The 19,984-nt window shown below is 39.1% G+C and overlaps 1 protein-coding gene across 4 annotated transcripts in view; it reads left to right on the forward strand.

The window, feature by feature from the left end:
- The window catches only part of DMD (dystrophin), a 2,041,544-nt gene that overhangs the window by 1,068,486 nt on the left and 953,074 nt on the right, over positions 1 to 19,984 (forward strand). Inside the window, exon 1 of one of the 4 annotated variants that reach the window (XM_087871308.1) lies at positions 18,428 to 18,575. The exons of the other annotated variants lie outside the window; for them this stretch is intronic. The gene's annotated coding sequence lies outside the window, so the exon portion shown is untranslated. Of the gene's footprint in view, positions 1 to 18,427; positions 18,576 to 19,984 lie in introns of those variants that run through there. 4 annotated transcript variants of the gene reach the window in all.

Here is a 19,984-nt window from a genome sequence, read left to right on the forward strand (position 1 = left end):
GCTTATCTTGCCAAGGGGCCACTGTAAGCGGTTTTCAACAATAAAAAGGAAATGAAAAGAATTTAAGCAAAACAAAAGTAAAATAATAGAATAATAAAATAAACAATGAAAAAAACAATAATAATTCACTGATACGATAATATATTAGTAAATTCAGCCTGGTTGCTACAGTTATGATATGTTTTAACAAGTAAAATAATGCTGTACATTTATGGTATTCCAGTTGGAATACTGTATTTTAATAATTGAAAAATTATGATGGTGTAATATACTTGTTGGTATAGTAATATTGGATGGTGTTAGCAGTATTAATTTGCTAACAACTAACAGTCTTTGAAAAATATGAATCACTGAGAAGTTAAATAATTGAATCAAATATCCAAACAGGTTACAAAACTCTAAACCATAAAATTACTGCATGAATAATATACTAAGAATTTGAAAATTCTAAAAACTTGAAAACATTCAGATCTATTTTCCGTGGAATAAAAGCAAAAAAATCTGAAAGAATAATTTCTTAAGTTACAGAAAATTAGTATTGCATTAAGAAGGGGAAAATAAGAATATAAAACTTCTTTGTATTTACACAAGGAAATGGTATTAAAATTAATTTTCAGTTATAATTCAGAAAGTACAAATTACAAAATTTCATAGATTATATTTAGTTATATTATTTAGTTAAGTTACAGTTTAGTTAAGTTATATTAACTAAAATAATTTGAAAATAATTTATTTTAAACCACCACAGAAATATTGTTGAATTTATATCTACTAATTACTAAAAACAACCAATTTAGGATAGTAAGATTCTATGAAAACTTAAGAATGTTATACACAATTAAACACAACCAATTTTTCTTTCCTTTATCTTGTTTATGTACTTAGATAACAAGTGCTGCAAAATACGAAAGCTGAATAGCCTCTCGGATTTGACCTAACCTTTATTAAAATTTAAGAAATAATCTATAAGTTGTTTCAGCCAGGAATATTATCTAGTCATGAAAGATGTTCAAGCAACTGATTTTACTATGAAAGTTAAGCACATCAAAGGTGACTCATATACACCTTCAGACCAGTCAATCAGCTCCAGCAGAGTGGATACTCTGGCTTGACCGCTACCCAGTGCATGGCACCACTTTCACAGCAAATACTAACATTTGTAGAATTTTCTCCAATGGCCTTCAAGCTTTTATCCATGCCTTTCTTCTAGATGAAATGCACTAGATTATCTGCAATCATGAGCAATTTTTCCTCTTTTTGAGCTTTTCTCTGGAGTGAAATGATAAAAATATCTTCCATCTGGCTCACTGCACAGAATAATGTTCTTCTTTGATGGTATTGGGGAGTGACTGGGTCTGAATTGTTTGCTGGGGAATTGCTGGTCTGAAAAGTTATGATATTTATGTAGTTATTTTCCAAGCACATCTAAATTATATTAAAGTAACCAAAATATGTTTATAATCAACACAAGGCATGTCGCAACTTTTGAGCACCCCTAATGTTTGGAAATTGAAAGTTGAAAATGTTGACATGCCCTATAAGTGGCATTTTAACAAACCCATGCTGACTTCTAGTTATAACTTTGTTTCTAGATGTTCACAGATATGTTTTCTAGATGTTCACAGAGTATACTTATCTACAAAATTCCTGAAATCATTACAGCCATCAAAAAACTAGGGCCAAAGTTCATTGGACCTTTCCCCATCACTAGAATCATCAATCCAGTAGCAGTTGAACTACTCCTTCCAAAGACACGTGAGCCCTGGCATCCAAAACCTGGCATCCAAAACGGGCTGTGTGGAGACTCCTGGGAAGGGAGGGGCAAAGTGGGCGGGGCCAGCTGAAAATCAGCTGGCTGGTGGTGCGCATGTGCAGTGGAGGTGACCTAGGGCAACGGCCCGTGTGCCCACAGAGATGGCTCCGTGTGTCACCTGTGGCACGCGTGCCATAGGTTCGCCATCACAGCCCTACACCATTTCTGACAAATGGCAGTCCAATCTTTTCTTGAAAGTCTCAAGTGATGAAACTCCCACAACTTCCGAAGGCAAGCTGTTCCATTGGCTGATTATTCTCACTGTCAGAAAGTTCCTCCTCATTTCTAGATTGAATCTCTCCTTGGTCAGTTTCCATCCATTATTCCTTGTCTGGCCTTGAGGTGCTTTGGAAAACAGCTTGACTCCTTCCTCTCTGTGGCAGCCCTTCAAGTATTGGAAGACGGCTATCATGTCTCCCCTGCTCTTCTCTTCATTAATTTATTGAAGATTCTTTTTTTTTTATTGGTGAGTTCAGTCCATTTATATTAATTGATAGTAATTTTATTTCTTCTTCCATTGTTTACTTATAGATCGATTTTGTTGTCATAGTTGATTTTATTTCTCTCTGTTTTGCTCCTTCTCTTTCCCTTCTCTCTTTTTCCTCTGTTTCAGTTTCTTCTTGTTATGTGTTTCCTTCTACTATCGCTTACAAGCATCTCTGCTTGCTCCCTTTTCTGTTCTTCCTCGTGTGCTGTGAAGTACTGATCATAAAAATTTTGTGCTCTCTCCACCATGTCTAATCTATGTCTTTACCCCCTCCAAGTCACCAATATTCCTTCAGGTATTAGCCATCTAAAGTTTACCTCATATTTTATCAATTTTCTTGTCAGAAATTGATACTGTTTTCTTGTGTCTCTTACCCTTCTGGTACTTGCTTCAAAACTACTATTTCTCTTTGAAAATCTCTCTGGGAAGCTTGTTTCTTCTCACGTACCTTGTATATACTCTAAATATTTCTTCCATCCCATAGAGAGCTTCCTGTTTGTCTGTTTCCAATGCCTCTGCCAGTAATTTTGCCATTTTCTCCACAATATCTTCCTCTTTTTCCTCCTGAACATTTTGGAATCTTAGGAAATATTCTGCCTTATCCATCTACAAAATAATTATGGAATGTTCAAGATCATTATCTACCTTGGTTAATCTAATCTCCATCTCTTCTACTTTCTTATCTATTTGCTCTGTCTTTTCTTCCACTTTCTGGATCCGTTGTTCATTTTTAATAATTATTTGCTGGATATTATCTATTTTATCTTCCATTTTCATTTCCATTTCCACCTTTTGTATCCTATCTGCCATATCCTCATGATTCTTAGCCATGGCTCCTTGTAGTGATTCCTGTAATGATTGGATTATATTTTTCATCTCTGACTGAAAGGCATTTAATTTTTCATTCTGCAACATGGTGTCTATAGAGCGCTGACTCACTGGGCTCAATGCTGCTGCTGATGGCGCTGCTGATGGCGCCACTGAAACAGGTTTTCCTCCCTGTTTTACTTGAATTTATGTTACTTGTCATTTTGATAGTTTGGAATAGTTAAATATTCCAAATAATATCAGTATCCCAACAATCAATAATACTGTAAGTCAAACACAATGGTACTCCACTATATCCAATTTATAAAATATACCTGGTATAGTCCAACAATTTCCTTTCTTATTCCCAGTTCTTATTTTCAAGCCTCAAGTCACTTCCTGCTTTTAGTTGCTATATTTCACAAAGCCAAAATATCCATAATCCAAGTTCTCTTCAACAAGGGTTGTTTTCTTTTTTTTTTCTTTTTAATAACTCATATGTTATAATCCACAAAGTTATAAATTATCATCCATGAAGACTCACCAAATTGTAATCCACAAAGGCCCACCAAGACCCTAGAATTATATCCAACAAATTATAAATCCCCAAGGAGAAGAGTTAAAGGCTGAAATATGAAAATCTTCATTTATCTTATAAACAACCTCTATTATTTCCCAGTTCCAGTTGCTCAGTTGCTAAAACCTATATCCAGTCAAGGAGCTACAGTGTTTGCAGCTTACACTGTTTCCACTCTCTTTCTCTGTAGTTCTCTCTATAAACTATTCCGAGGTGCAGGCAGCTTATCTAAGTCTTGTGACAGTCTTGTAACAATGTTTTTCCAATAACCTGCCCAAGGTCAATTATTGTTCACACTTTCTTTTCTTCACTTTCTCCACTTTCCCTATAGTTTTTTTCTGGCCAGTAGATGTCGCTGTTGCCCTATTTCTCCTCTCTCCTTTAACTTTCTTAGCATACATCATTTTTTTCCCTTTAAAAGTTCTGGAGCTCAAGTTTTATAGTCCCAAATAAAGTTTTAGTTCAATAATATCCAATTACTATAATCCTTAGGTTAACCAATCCGATTTTCCTCTTTTAGCATTTATATCTTTAAATTATCCAAATAGTTCAAGGTTCTTGTTCAGGTCTATTTCAGCTTTGTGCTTATTTGCTACTATTTCCAGGGGTGGGAGATCAACAAATCCACCCCTTCTTTTTCAGTCCCACTATCACTCAGTCAATTTTAAAAGCGGCAATTTTGACAGAAGTTAGAAAATTCTCACCCAGCCACCACACTGTTCTTCAATCTTTCCTCATTCTTCTCTGTTTGGGCTGTCACAGCCTTGGACGGTGTGCAATGGCCATCTTTTCCTTCCTGCTGGATTGAGAACTTCCCCCGGATCAGACAAGGAGTTAATGATATGCTTGTGATCCACGGGGATCTCCTCTCTTCTTCAACATCCTTCCAAGGTGGCTTAGGTCCATTAGGACCCTCTGGAAGGGGAATTTGGTGAACTTCCATAGAGCCCTATAGAACAGTCATCGTATCACCACAACATCAGCTCCGCCCTCCGTGTGTGTGATGAATTTCTGTTATGTCTTATCAACTTAAGCTTCCCAAAACTGCTTAAATAAATCAAAAGACTCAGTAGCCCAGGAAGAAAAAAAAGGAGTCAACCATAACACTGTCCTTGCACTGTAAGAATTGTAACAGCCACTATGTAAAGGCAAAAAACTAGCAAAGCACATCCATAAACACCAATTAACCATCAAAAGACATTGTAATGTTCATGGAACAGTGCCAGGATATTTTCACCCAGGCATTTATATTTATTCTTATATTTATGTACATATGCACACATACACAAACATATATATATACCTACACACAGAGAGGAAGACATTGTGAGAGAAACAGGTTTTATATATAAAAACATATTAAAAGCACTCTAATATTTTTATTTTATTTATTAAATTTATTTGCTGCCTATCTTGCTGCAATATATTTTTCTTTTACATATTAAATAATTCATTACAGGTTTGCCTCAATATTACCAGCTGAATTAGTAACAGGATAAGCTAATGCAATATTGTTGACTAATTCAGATGTTGATTCTGCTATACTATATATCATCTCTGAATAATAGCTGATAAAGTGATATATTTAATATATTTAATTTGCTTGTGAAATATAATAGATCGTTTAGCTAACATAATAGTAGTCTGAGATAATATCTGAATGGTTAATTGCTTTTTCTTTATTTATATTTACCATTCCTTTATTTATATGCTTATAATATAGTTTCTAGAATATAAGACATATTTCCATCAGAATTGAATAAAAGTCAAGTTAGAAAGATAGATGAAGGATTCGGAGAAACCAAGCCAGCTAGTTTTGCAAGCTTTTCACAGTAGTATGTTTGAAAGATGATTATTTCATTGACAGACTTTTAAGTATTTTAAGTGGACATGAATAATTTTTTCCTTTGCACTTAGCCAAAAACGTGGTACAGATTTTATGTCTTCTAAATATATCAGAGATCATATTTGAAAACTATGCATCTTAGAATGTTTACAAAAACAAACAAATTATTTATATCAGTCTTTAGTTTGCACTATGAACTCTTTAAAGGCTTTATTCTTGAAAATTACAACTGATGGCAGTCATATCCTGATATGATGAGGTCATATCAGGGCCAAAAGACTACACGTGCATATATTAAAAATAACAAAACAAAAGGGAACAAATAATAAAAGCATTGGCAGTTAATAATAACTACTTAAAAATCATTATAAATAAAATAATCTAAGAATGCCTTCAAGTCAGATTTTGACTCCTGGCAGCTGCCTGGATTAGTCCCTGCAGTTTTCTCTTGCAAGGTTTTTTTAGAAGTCTTTTGCCCCTTCTTACTTCCTAAGACTGAGAGAAAGCAACTGGCCGAAGGACACCTAGCTGGCTTTGTGCCTAAGGCAAGACTATAAATCATGGTCTCCTGGTTTCTAGCCTAATGCTCCCACCAAGCTGCATCTCTTTTACAATTATATGGCCTTTTAAAAAACTACTTTGTTAGGGTGTGTGTAAAAAGTATTTGTTGCTTGTGCAACGAGCAGAGCAGAAACACACAGGGAAGGAGATAAACGTGCAGCTCGTGTGAGAAAAATACTTTATATACAAGATAATAAGCAGTCTCGGTGTAGGTAAAACAGTCCAAGGTCATAAACAGTAATATCAGTCCAGTAAGTATCTTCCCTTACCAAAGCAAACAGACTTTAGTAACTCTCGGTATACAGTACCATATAACAATTCAGTCTAACATCAATCAGCAGAAAGACGCAGGAAGCAACAGAAACAGGATCAATCAGGAAGAAGGAACGCTTCTCTGCACTGCTTATTTATGCACTGTAGCCTAATTACAGGGTTCAGCAAACCCTGATTACGTGGCTCAGTTGCTTCTTAAAGAAACAGATATATTGCCTGACCAACAGGTTAGGAGTAAGCTACAAGCTGAACCTAACAGTCTCCCCATTGGGCAGGACAATATACACAATAGATACAGAAACAAAAATACACATTCAAATCATACATTGTACAGTGGTATCAATTACGTTTCAGATTCTTAATCCAAATCTTTCACAACAATTGGTGTGTTTAATGGCACCTTGCGCTTTGGTAAAATTATCGGCAATATTGTCCTCTGATGCGCAATATTCCAATGTAATCATGTTATCCTTAACACATTGCCGAACATTCAGATAACGTATATCAGTGTATTTAGTCCTTGTCTTTACAGCAAGATTCGTTGCCATTGTAATGGCTGCCTGGTTATATTCATAAACCGTAATAGGATAGTCCATTTTGAATCCAATATCTTCCATCAACTGTTTATAATAAATCAGTTCAGTACATGTAAGTGATAGACAAGAAAACTCTGCTTCCATGGTAGACAAACTGATGTGTTTCTGGCGAATTGATCTCCATCCAATCAGGCAGTTATCCAACATGATTGCTATTCCAGACGTAGATTTTCTGGCAAAACTGGCATCAGCATATGCCTTTAACACCATATTGGCATTTGGTTCTAAATACATAGCAAAATGTAACGTTCTTTTAAGATATCTAAGAATACGTTTTGCAGCTTGCCAATGCCTATCAGTAGGCTCTGAACTATATTGTGCTAGTTGATTAACACTAAAAGCTATATCAGGCCGTGTCCAGTTGCTCAAATACGACAAACTGCCTATTAATGATTGATAAAGTTCTTTACTGAACTGTGGACTCTGCAAACTATCCTGCTGGAATTCTTGTGTCATAGGAGTCTTGGCAGGTTTACATAATTCCATCCCAAATTTTGTCAACAATTTGCAGATTTTATTAGATTGTGAAATTTTAAATCCTCTAGATGTTTTCAGGATATCCAGCCCTAGATAATGCCGTATATGTCCTAGATTTCTAAGTTTAAATTTTGTTTGCAACTGACCGATAATCTCTCTGGCCTCAACGTCAGTTCTGGTAATTATGGCAATGTCGTCTGTAAAGATTAACAAGAATGAAATACATCCATCCTGTTCTTTTTTAAACAGACATTTATCTGCTACGCCCTCATAGAACCCAATGTTATGTAATTCCTGCACTATACATTGGTTCCACTCGTAACCTGATTGCTTTAAACCATATAGGCTTTTTTGTAGCCTCCAACACTCAGTGCTATCCTGTGTATCATAACCAGGAGGTTTTTTCATATATATTGTATGCCTCAACGGAGCGTTCAAGTAAGCTGTCTCGACATCTATATGAGTAATAGAGCATTTATTTCTGGCTGCCCAAACCAGCATCATTCTCAAAGTGCTCGCTCGTAAACTTGGAGCAAAAACCTCATCATAGTCTCTATCTGTCTGTGAGAACCCTTGTGCAACAAGCCGAGCTTTATGGGTTACTACCCCATCTACACTTCTTTTTACCTTGTAGACCCACCTACAGCCTATAAGTTTCTCATTTGATGGTCTTCTTATGACTTCATAGACACCAAGCCTCTTCAATGAATCAATTTCTCTATCCATTGCCTCTTGCCAGGCTTTTTGCTCCTTTTCTGGATATAATTTTATATCATGATAACTGGATGGTTCGATATCTACTTGGCAAACCACTGTGGCTTTATAGCGATCTGGTGGATGCCGGTCCCTGGAAGTTCGTCTAGGCATAACAGGACTAACATCAGGTATATTGGGTTCATCCTCCCCTAACCCTGATTCCTGTTCCTGTTCTTCAACCTTAATAGATGGTTTATCATCCATCTCAGATGAACTATCATCAGGAATATGGTCTACCTTAACATCCACATCTGTAAAACCATAATCTGCTTTTTCTAACCTGTCCCAGCCTTCATGTTCTAGGAATTTAGCACTAGCGCTACACAAAACTTTTGTTGTTCCTTTTTCCCAGAACCTATAGGACCTATGGTTAGCCTCATAGCCAACAAAAATCATTTTCTTTGCTCTCTGTTGGTCCTTCCTTCTCTGACTAACCGGTATATGCACCCAGGCTGGTGCACCAAAAGTATGTATATAACTTAAATCAGGCTTCCTCCCGTGCCATAAAGTAAAAGGTATTTTTTCTGTAGAGGAGTGCACCACATTATTTAAAATATGATTGGCACATAGTATTGCTTCTCCCCACAATTTATCAGGTAAACAAGCATCAGCCAGCATAGTCCTAGTCATAGCTTGTAGGGTCTGGCCTCTTCGTTCTATATATGCATTATGTTCGGCCAAAAAGGGGCAGAACGTTTATGCTGTATCCCAGCATCCTTCAAAAACTTAGCCAACTGATGGTTAGTAAACTCAGTTCCATTGTCAGTAACAATGCATTTCACCTTAAACCTCTGCTTCCTTTCTACAAAACAAAGCCAGTTTGTGGTACATTGGAACGTATCACTTTTGGACTTCATAAGGTAGCAAAAACCATATCTGGTAAAGTGATCAACTATACTCAAAATATAGCATGCTCCCCCTAAACTGGGTTTCTTTGGCCCTATTAAGTCTAAAAAGACTACCTCCAAAGGTTTAGTTGTTTTAAACCCATTGCAGCGGTTTGCATGTGTAACTTTACTTTTATGCTGGTTACAAGTATTACAGTTCAGGTATTTGCTGCAAGCCCTTAACTTAATGCCTTTAGACTGCTTAACAGTCGAATGCAACAACCTGAAATTCAGATGACCAAGCCTTCTATGTAGTAAATGTACGCATTCATCATGCGGCTTTACATTTCCAAATTTAGCTTTTGACTGAACTAACAGTAATGACTTATCCCTAATGACAAATAAGTCGTTTTCTAATTCTGCAGTAACTACAGTGCCTTCACATTCAAGCAAACATTTGTTGTTTTTAAAAGTTACTGTAAACCCAGAATGTAGTAATGACTTTACAGATAAAAGGTTATATTTCAAACTAGGGATATAAAGCATGGGTAAAGGGTGCTTACTAATAGAACATTGAACAAGTCCCTCCCCAGCTACAGTCACATTCCAGCCATTAGCTAATTTGACCTTTTTAGTACTTTTCTTCATGTTTAGAAACAGTTTTCTGTTTTTTGTTATTGATTGAGAGGCACCGCTATCAATCACCCACCAATCATCTCTTATATTAATAGATGAACTAGTTGCTAAATTACACCCTTTCCTGGGTTTAGCAGAGTTTCTAGCAGACACTTTCTTATTATTACAATATTTTGCAATGTGCCCCTTAGCCCCACATGCATAACAGCGTTTAACAATATTGACATTCTCATATACAGCTTCCACTTTTGGTTGCTGCTGCATCCTTAACTGGTCTCGTTCTTGCCTACGTTTGGCCTCATCCAGTAACCTACCAGTTATATTGGTCAATGTTAGTTCATCTCTAGACAATACTTCTAATGATGAAACAAAAGAGTCATAACTGTCATCCAACGATGAAAGAATAATATAAACTTGCTGCAGTTCAGTAAACACAAGGTCTTTCTCATGTAGCTCCTGGAAAAGCCCTGTCATGGAGTCCAGGTGAGCCATCATGTCTCCTCCTTTCTGAAGATGTAAGCGAAATAATTTCCGTGTCAGGTAGATATGGACACCCACAGAGTCACGAACGTAGAGCTTCTTTAGCTTTGTCCAGCACCTCGCAGCAGACTCTTCGCCCCGGAAATGGACAAGTTGCTGGTCTCCCAGTGTCAAGCCAATGATGCATAAAGCACGCTCGTTGTCCCTGTGAAACTTCGCTATCTTTTTGGCATCTTCTTCGTCAGCAGCATTCAATGCAGTTATGTCCGGTGGATTATTAACCATGTCCCACAGTCCTTCTTTTCGCAAAAGTAGACAGCATTTTGTGGACCAGGTAACATAGATTGTACCATCCAACCGGGTTATGGTAGAATAACTTGCTCAAAAGCCATCATCTTGACTACTACACCCACTGCCTGCACTTCTCACTTCCGCAAAAACAAATTAAAGAGCCCTGGAACGTTCTGGGCCCATAACCAATGTTAGGGTGTGTGTAAAAAGTATTTGTTGCTTGTGCAACGAGCAGAGCAGAAACACACAGGGAAGGAGATAAACGTGCAGCTCGTGTGAGAAAAATACTTTATATACAAGATAATAAGCAGTCTCAGTGTAGGTAAAACAGTCCAAGGTCATAAACAGTAATATCAGTCCAGTAAGTATCTTCCCTTACCAAAGCAAACAGACTTTAGTAACTCTCGGTATACAGTACCATATAACAATTCAGTCTAACATCAATCAGCAGAAAGACGCAAGAAGCAACAGAAACAGGATCAATCAGGAAGAAGGAACGCTTCTCTGCGCTGCTTATTTATGCACTGTAGCCTAATTACAGGGTTCAGCAAACCCTGATTACATGGCTCAGTTGCTTCTTAAAGAAACAGATATATTGCCTGACCAACAGGTTAGGAGTAAGCTACAAGCTGAACCTAACATACTTGTTGTTTCTAGATTCTTTTAAAGCAGCCATACTTATAAATATATTGCAGGAATAATCATTATATGGATAATATATCATAGAATAATAGGATCCCAGAGTCCAAATCCCTTCTCACTGAAGGAATTCAGATGAAATTATCCCAGACAAATTTTATTTGTGTATCCTGTGATTTGAACCACACTGTAACATTCTAACAAGTGGGGAATTGGAATTCTACTTCACTTTGCATGGAGAAATGTGCATTCAGTAAATTAGTATGAATACTCATTCCAGATTATACCATGTATTTCCCCGATAATAAGACCTAACCAGAATGCGCTGACCAAGGGGCTGGTGAAATGCAGCTGCTGCTGGACACCATTGGCCCCCATGCGCTCACCGGCCCTTTGCATATGCTGAGGGGGCACCCAGCCAGGCTGATCACCCTGATATTGTGTTTTCCCCAAAATAAGCCCTAATGATTATTTTGGAGCCAAAATAAATATAAGACCGGGTCTTATTTTTGAGAAAACATTGCATTTAGGCTATCTCTGCATATAATTGAAACTAGTATGTCAAATTACTGAAAATATTAAACCTAAAAGTTGCTCCAAACTGCTATGTTTATCTTTTGAAAAAATATAATTTCCTTTTGGATGCCATTCAGTAAAGAAATAAATCACTCACAAATAGAATCTCTAATTTGGATGGCAATAGCAATAGCACTTAGACTTATATACTGCTTCACATAGTACTTTACCATCCTCTCTAAGTAGTTTACAGAGTCAGCATATTGTCCCCAACAATCTGGGTCCTCATAGACTGAGTGTCAGGGTTCCAAGTAACACCCCCAATGAAAGAAAATTCTGAGGCTTTAGTTTCCTCAAAGTTCCATTTTATTAGAGATGTCATATTGGCACATTTGGGAAAACCCGAATCTGAAAGCTTCCAGGTTTTCCCCACCCAAAGGAAAGTTCAAATCCCTGCCCAACACTCACACATCCATCACATGGCCCAATCCAAGCACCGCGCCAACTGGAGATGCCTCCCAGTTCCAGTCATCCAGGTGCAGGACAAGATGTCCTTGACTTTCCGAGAAAGGAATGTTATTATGACTATCACCCTGGCTCCATACAATCCCCCCTCCCAGTTTCCCACAAAAGTAAATGTGGCAGGCCTGAAGATCCAATGAAAAAAAATGGCCCCCAGGCCTGACTGACCACCCCCCTGGTCAGAAAAGCGTGTCCTGAAAATGGTTAATTCAGCATACTAACCACATCTCCCTCCCCCAGGGGTACCCTTTGGTTTGTTAGGGAACTTATTGTGGAATTTGTCTGCTTTGACATTCCAGCTTTTAACCCAAGTAGCTTCAGACAAAGGGTACTCTTTTCAATGTACTAAATATTGTAATCTACCTCTATACAACCTAGAATCTAAGATCTTTTTTTACTTCATAATGGGTTTCCCCTTGAACTACAATAGGCTTGGGTGGTGCTTGAGCTTGTAGTCTTAACCTGGAATTTATGGCTGGCTTCAGCAAGCTACAATGGAAAACAGGATGTATTTTCCCTAGAATGTGGGGGAGGTTAAGCTGAACAGTCACTGGGTTAATTACTTTCACTATTGGGAATGGACCTAAAAATTAGGTCCTAGTTTCTTGCTAGGCAGTCTCAGTCTTATGTATTTAGTTGACAGATAAACTTGATCTCCCACACGGACAGGAGGTTGAAGAGATCGGTGTTTATCTGCTTGCTTATTGTATGCCTCAGCAGCCTCCGCTATTGCCTTTTTGGTACTCTCCCAGCCTTTCCTCAGCGACTCCATCCACTTGTTCAGGGTCATAGAGGAGGGAAGCTCTCTGGGCAGTTCAGGCATGGGTACAAAGTCCATGCCGCTGTTGACCTGGAAGGGGGTCAATCCGGTACTACTGTACACAGCATTGTTGTAAGCCACCTCCGCAAAAGGCAGTAGGTCTGCCCAGTTTTCCTGCTGATAATCCACATAGCATCTGATATATTGTTTCACCATTGGGTTCGCTCATTCTACCACTCCATTCATACTCAGATGGAGTTTTTTCAGCACCTGCCACACTAGCTTTACAGGTTCCTCAAGGGTTCCGCTGAATATGAGAATGTCGGTCAGGTAAACTAGGACCCCCTTGTATAAGTGTTCATGCAGCACTTCATTGATTAATTGCATGAAGTCTGCTGGGGCTCCTTGCAGGCCGAACGGCATGACTTTGAATTGGAAGCTGTCAAGCGGACAGTTAAAGGCTGTTTTCCATTCATCTCCTTCTTTGATTCTGATATGGTAATAGGTTCCCTCAAGTCTAGTTTGGTGAAAACCTTTCCCTTGGCTAAGTGGCTTAGCATGTCCTTCATAAGTGGGAGGGGGTAGGTGTTCTCCATGCACATGGCATTAAATTCATGAAAATCCATGCAAAGCCTCTTTCCTCACTCTTTCTTTTCTTTAAACAGTACCTGGGCAGCTACCCTGCACTTCGGGTTGGATGAAGCCCCATGCTAAGTTGGCATCGATGTACTTTCTCAGATCCTCCATTTCCTTGGGGGGTCATGGAGTACATCTTTGGCTTGGGCAGTTTAGCTCCTGGAAGGAATTCAATCGCGCAATCTGTCACACGGTGAGAGGGAAGGAAATTGCAATCTTCTTCCCTAAAGACTCCCAATAGGTCCCGGTATTCCCTTGGCACTTGCAGGCAGCCAGGCAGTCATCCACTGTGGGGGCATTGTGGGGGCTGCGGCCTGTGACTCACTGGTGTTGTCGTGGCTTACGAACATTTAGCATTGGTCTGGCTTTATGGGTGGTAATGGTCCAATGCCTATGTTTAGTTTTCTATAGCCTGAGTGGCGTAGGAGGCTAATGCCTCCTACTAAGGCAGCATTTAACATCCAGCTGCCTGCAATTACTGCGAGTTCAATTCTCACCAGGCTCAAGGTTGACTCAGCCTTCCATCTTTTCTAAGGTGGGTAAAATGAGGACCTGGTTTGTGGGGGCAATAAACTGACTTTGTATAAAACATACAAAAGTATGAAGGCTATTGCTTAACGCATTGTAAGCTGCCCTGAGTCTCCGGAGAAGGGCGGCATATAAAAATAAATAAAAATAAAAAATAATAAAAAATAAAAAATAAAAAATCCCACATGATGGTTGGTCCCCATTTGTCTAGCCAGGCAAGCCCCAGTATGATCGATTCAGTCATTTCTGGAGCTATGATGAATCAAATGAGTTCTCGGTAATAGCCCATTTCTAGTCTGACCAGTTCTGTGACCAGTGTGGCAGGGGCTTCACCAATTAGTGTCCCATCAACTGACTCAAAGTGGATGGGGCATGCTAGGGGTCTCGTACGTATGCCTAGCTGCTCGACTATGGGGAGGCTGATTAGGCATCTGGTGCAGCCGGTGTCTATGACGGCCTCTATTTCCCAATGGGCCCCTGTTTCTGGCACTACTATCCGGGTTTTGATAGTAAAGTGATGGATGTCTTCACTTACCATTGGGTCATGATCACTGCTGCTTCCCTCGGTGAGCGTCAGAAGGGTTTCCTCAGCTGGAGTTCCCTTGACTTCAGTGGGAAGGAGTGGAACCTTCACAGCCTGCTTGGTGATTCTTCCTTTATCAGGTGGCCTCCATAGGGTCTTCCTCACCCAGGTGTGGCCGGAGCCAGAGTCGGAGCCAAAGCCAAGCATTCTTAAGGGGCCTGTGCTGGCCACACCAGTAGCACGTGACAGTGGCGGATGGTGTAGGAGGTGGCGCTGCAGGCGGCTTCATCAGAGTTCGGTGACCCAGAGGCCTTCTTGCGGGTTTCTCTGTTGTGGGCTTTCTATGGGGGTGAATTTCCAGATCCAAGGCCATGGCGGTATTGTACCATGCTTGTATGCATTCCGGTATTCCTCTGATGCCACAAGCTTTCCGAAGGTCTGGGTCTAGGTCTTCCTTGAAGTGGTGGACCAGTAGACCTTCTGGCCAGTCTCTCAGCTTCCCAGCCAGTCTCCAAAATTCCCAAATTAGCTCCTTGGGGGCTTGGGCTGTCTGATTCAGCGCCTTGATCTGGGATTCGGCTTCTACTCAGTGGGCCATGTCTTCGAACTGACCTCTGAGCAGTTGGATGAATTCGTCGGCATCGTCCAGCTTGGGGGCTTCTTTGTCATGAAGCTCCGCTATCCATTCTGCTGCTTCTCCTTCGTTCATGCCATCTGCTATGCCTGAAATCAATTCCCGATCTGATGGGTATTGATTCCCATAGTGGTCGATGTAAGCCCAGACTCGGTTGAGGAAATATGCTAGCTTCCCTGGAGTCCTGTCAAAGGTTGCCCTGAACCATGGAGGAGGGGGGAGCTGCTGGCAGGGCTGGTTGCTGAGCCAGTTGCTGAGCTTGTGCGGGCTGCTGGGCTGGCACTGGTTGCTGGGCTGGCACTGGCTGCTGGGCTGTAATCTGTTGTGGGGCTGCAGCTGGTTGTTGGAATTCCACTGGCAGTTGGGTGGCACCGGCTGGGCCCCCAGAATTGGTGGCTGGAAATGCACTGGTTGGGAGATGGGCACAGGGTGCAGGATTGGGGCAGGCATCCATTGGTATTGCATCCATCCCTGGCCAGGGTAAAATGCCCATCTGGGAGGAATCTGGTCTGCTGGAGATAGTCTGAATGCCTGCTGTTGGGGTAGAGCACTTGGTTCCAGTAGCCCTAGTTGTGGTCCTTGCAGCAACGTGCCGGGCTGGCTCAGGAAGCTCTGGTGCTGCACTACCCCAATCCCCACGGTGACTGTCACTCAGTAGCTCAGGCCTGGTGCAGGAGGCTGTGGAATGATCCGCTGTGCACCAAATAAAAGTAGACACCCCGCTCGGTGGTGCTGCGACTTCCTGGCATGGGAAGGTGGACATAGGTTGAGCCAGGATCCATTTGGGCTACTCGGTTCCACTGGCTTGAGCAGTGCTGGTCGTGCTGAGGTGGCCAAACTGCTCCAGGAGACTGGCCAACGACTGGCTGCATGACGGCAGTGGGAATCCCCATTCATTGGAGTGTTTATAGCATAGCTAGCCCAGTGTTCTCCATTTGAAGGTTGGGATCTGTTCTGCTCAGCTTCCACCCAGTTGTGGTTCCAACAGTGCTACTCCACTGGCCGCTTCTTGGAGTGGCACGGTTCCTGTGGCTTTGCCCCACAGGGTTAGATCCGGTTGTGTGGCTCGCTTAGATGCCGGCTCATTGGGCTGAGCACACAGCTGGTGTTCTCTTTCTTCTGCTTCCACCATGGCTTGGGAAGGGGAGTAGATGGTCTCGAAAGGAGTCATCGAGCCAGTCCCCATAGTTCCCTCCGTGGCTTTCTTGTCTTCCTCCATTTCCCCTGAGTCTTCACGCCACCAGGTTTTGGGTTGACATTCGGGGCTCAGGACCCCAGACAGTACCCTGGTATCGGGGGAGCTCGTTGGATTTTAAAGCAGATTCAGGTTAATGTTGGGGTTCCAAGTAACATCCCCAATGGAAAAAAACTCTGAGGCTTTAGTTTCCTCAAAGTTCCATTTTATTAGAGATGTCATATTGGCACATCTGGGAAAACCCAAATCTGAAAGCTTCCAGGTTTTCCCCACCCAAAGGAAAGTTCAAGTCCCTGCCCCCCATCCCCATGTCCATCACATGGCCCAATCCTAGCACTGTCCCAACTGGAGATGCCTCCCAGTTCCAGCCATCCAGATGCAGAGCAAGATGTCTTTGACTTTCTGAGAAAGGAATGTTATTATGACTATATATCACCCTGGCTCCATAGAATCCCCCCTCCCAGTTTCCCACAGTAGTAAACGTGGCAGGTCTGAAGGCCTAATGCAAAAGATGGCTTCCAGGCCTGACATTGAGTTTTAGTTTATATTTAGTTTATAGGGCTTTTTATAATCTATTATAGTTTACGACATCTACGACTAATGTCTCTACAAATATTTGTATTAGAACACCTGGTGTCCCACTTGATTTATATGGAAAGAGTAAATAAACCTGGATGCTACACATGTTATGGTATCCACAGTCAAATACTATATCTGCCATAGGAATAATATAATATGCTATGAAATGTTTTCTGAATAGTTTTTATCCCAGAGCTATAATTGCACTCAACAATGAACTAAAGGGCCACCATCAGTGAGCTGTTGGACAGCATTACTTGGTCTGTTGAGTGGATGTTTGGGTGGTTTAGGGGTGGGGAATTGTGGTGGGTGGGAGTGTGTTTGGGGATTGTTATGTGTGTTGGACCTGGTCTTTGGGTGTTAAGTGAATTTCGTTGTATAGGTATACTGTGTATACACATACAATGACAATAAAGTTATTATTATTATAACATTTTTTTAAAAAAACACCTCCATAACATAACTAAGCAATTATTTCTCAGGACCACCTTTAATGAAATAAAGTATCTGTGTGATGCTTTATTTTAAACAACTAACACTCTTTGTCGGACTTATTTCTATCTTTCAGAATTAGTTTTTTCCCCTTTTCTTTTTTGAAGTTATTATTATACCAATCAATAGGGATGAAGAAGATAAATGAGTTACATTCCATGTCAATGAAATTGAATATTGCTGAATATTGCTTTATGAAAATATTTTGATTTCTCAACTTCCATGTGCATAAATCAGAACCATGGGTCATTTCATTTCAATATTCCCGAAATTCCTGGTTTTTTTTTTGAAAGAGATACTCAGTGTGATTCTAGACAGTGTTACAATGGTAGATATTTATAAGAAATTTAAATATAATATTTAAATAGAAGGGATACTTAAAGCCCTGGGAATGCTTTAGCATAGCACTTTTTCTGATATCATGGAAATAAAAATGGTATATCAATTTAATTTGTATAAAACGTGATTGGCTTTCTACTTAATAATTAAGTCATCTAGATGGAAATTCTATGACATGTTAGGTGAAATAATAAATCATATCTGAATTCAATTAAAATATGAATATAAGGTGAACCATGATGTGTAACATTTCTGTTGTTTCTATGTTACAACTATAATATCTGAGGGATATCCTTTTAAAAATAGAGACATAAAGATACACAAAAAGTAACTAAACATTGGTTATATCAAATTTAATTGCACAGAGATTAAAACAAACACCATATTTGTGCCATGGTTCTTTTTCTTTTTATAGTTTTATTTCCTTCATCTTATTATAATTTGGTTTATATAAAATTCTAAGTCTTCCTTTGTTCCGGACTGTTGTCAGATAAGGAACTATCTTTAGAAGTTATTTTTTATTACAAATATGAAGGTTTTCTGCTGTTTCCTGTGATTCCATCTGTATTTTAAGTTGAATCCAATCCATACTTCAGAAGAGTTTCAGTCCAGATCTTCCACAAAACCTTTGCAACACATACAAAGTTGGCTGATGTGCCATTCAGCATCCTAGCAGCTCTTTCTCTTCACACTAGCAATGGTAAAGCATTGTGCGAATGCTGTGCTGGATGCTATGAAATAAAATAATTCTGGACATTTAGCAGATATTATATATATGATGCAAGGTAAGGAAGAGAGCATGTGTGTGGGAGAAAAGTCATTCAGAACGGTTGCTTAATGCCATTCAGCTGTATTTTACATCTCCCATTCTGATGCAGGAGCCCTGAGCAATAAGTGGGATGCTTTTGCATTTGAAATCTGAAGATCCAGATTAAAGGTTTTGATTATAATGAACAGTGTAGGGTTTATCAATAATTAGTAGAATGGTCAAAGATCTGTTTGAAATCTATTATTTACTATCTAATTGCAAATCTTACTGTAGTTGGAAAAGAAGGTGGGGAGGAACATACAAGCCAGCAATTCCAGTCTGCAAGATGCTTTGAAGTCCCCTTGGATCCTGTTTGGTGGAATCCTCTTACGGAAGAATATTTCATTTTACCCTTATTCCTCCTGTAGTTCCTTCTTTTGTAATACATCAAGGAGACTCTTATTTTAACAGCAATAGTTCATTTTCCACTTAGCCTATTTATTCACTATTTTAGTGAACTGCAAGTTCAGAATATTTTTGAGATTAGAGCTTCTTATTAACTTTTGTATTTAGATCTGTATGCAATTTTTATTTAATTCTTAATCTTAATTTAATATGAATAATATTCTTGGGGGAATTTCTTTTTTAATAAGCATGTGGTATTTGCTGATTCTTTTACCTTTCAGCCACACTCTGCATTAATGTGTTATCGGAAATTGGACCACAGGGAGTAGAAATAATCTTAATGTTAACACTTTTCAACTACTTATTTGAATTTTAAGGATAGTGAAGGATCAAATGTACTTTGTCCTTAATAATTTATACTGTCCTTTAATTTGTAATTTTTTTAATGTAACTTGTAGCTATCATTTTTTAATAATTTTGAATTACGTAAAATAGCATCTCTTTTTGGTTTTGTATAAGTATCAAGAATAAAAAAATAATGGTATTATAGTAAGTATTCTGAAAAGTTTCGTAGGGAAGCAGCTTTTAATAAAGAACATGCTAAATTCTGTAATTGTCCGTGGCTCGGCTGACATCATAATCATTGTTGCTTTTTTTCTTGATATTTTTGTTCCCAATTTCTTTTAAACATCATTACTAGCATAGTACATTTTGTGATGAATATCTTTTCCCAAAACTGTTTTTAAATGCACCTACGCTACTCTCATTTACTTTTTTGTTTAAACCCAAATGTATATGTGCATTTTCCTTACAGTAACTACAAAATCAAAATGAATAGCAAGAGAATCTTTTGAGATGTAAATTGATATTTATTGTAGCCATACAATAGTTTTTCTTAATCATTAAGACAATGTCAGGCTCTTTAAAATATAATTAGGATATAATAGAATTATTAGGTGTACTTATTCATTAATTATTCTCAACCAGTAAAAGCTTTATATTTTTCTGTGGCCCATTTATAAAACTATAAATAACTAGATT

This window comes from Pantherophis guttatus, chromosome 5 (genome assembly GCF_059756535.1).
Source record: "Pantherophis guttatus breed Tessera chromosome 5, ASM5975653v1, whole genome shotgun sequence".
In the NCBI taxonomy this organism is placed as follows: domain Eukaryota; kingdom Metazoa; phylum Chordata; class Lepidosauria; order Squamata; family Colubridae; genus Pantherophis; species Pantherophis guttatus.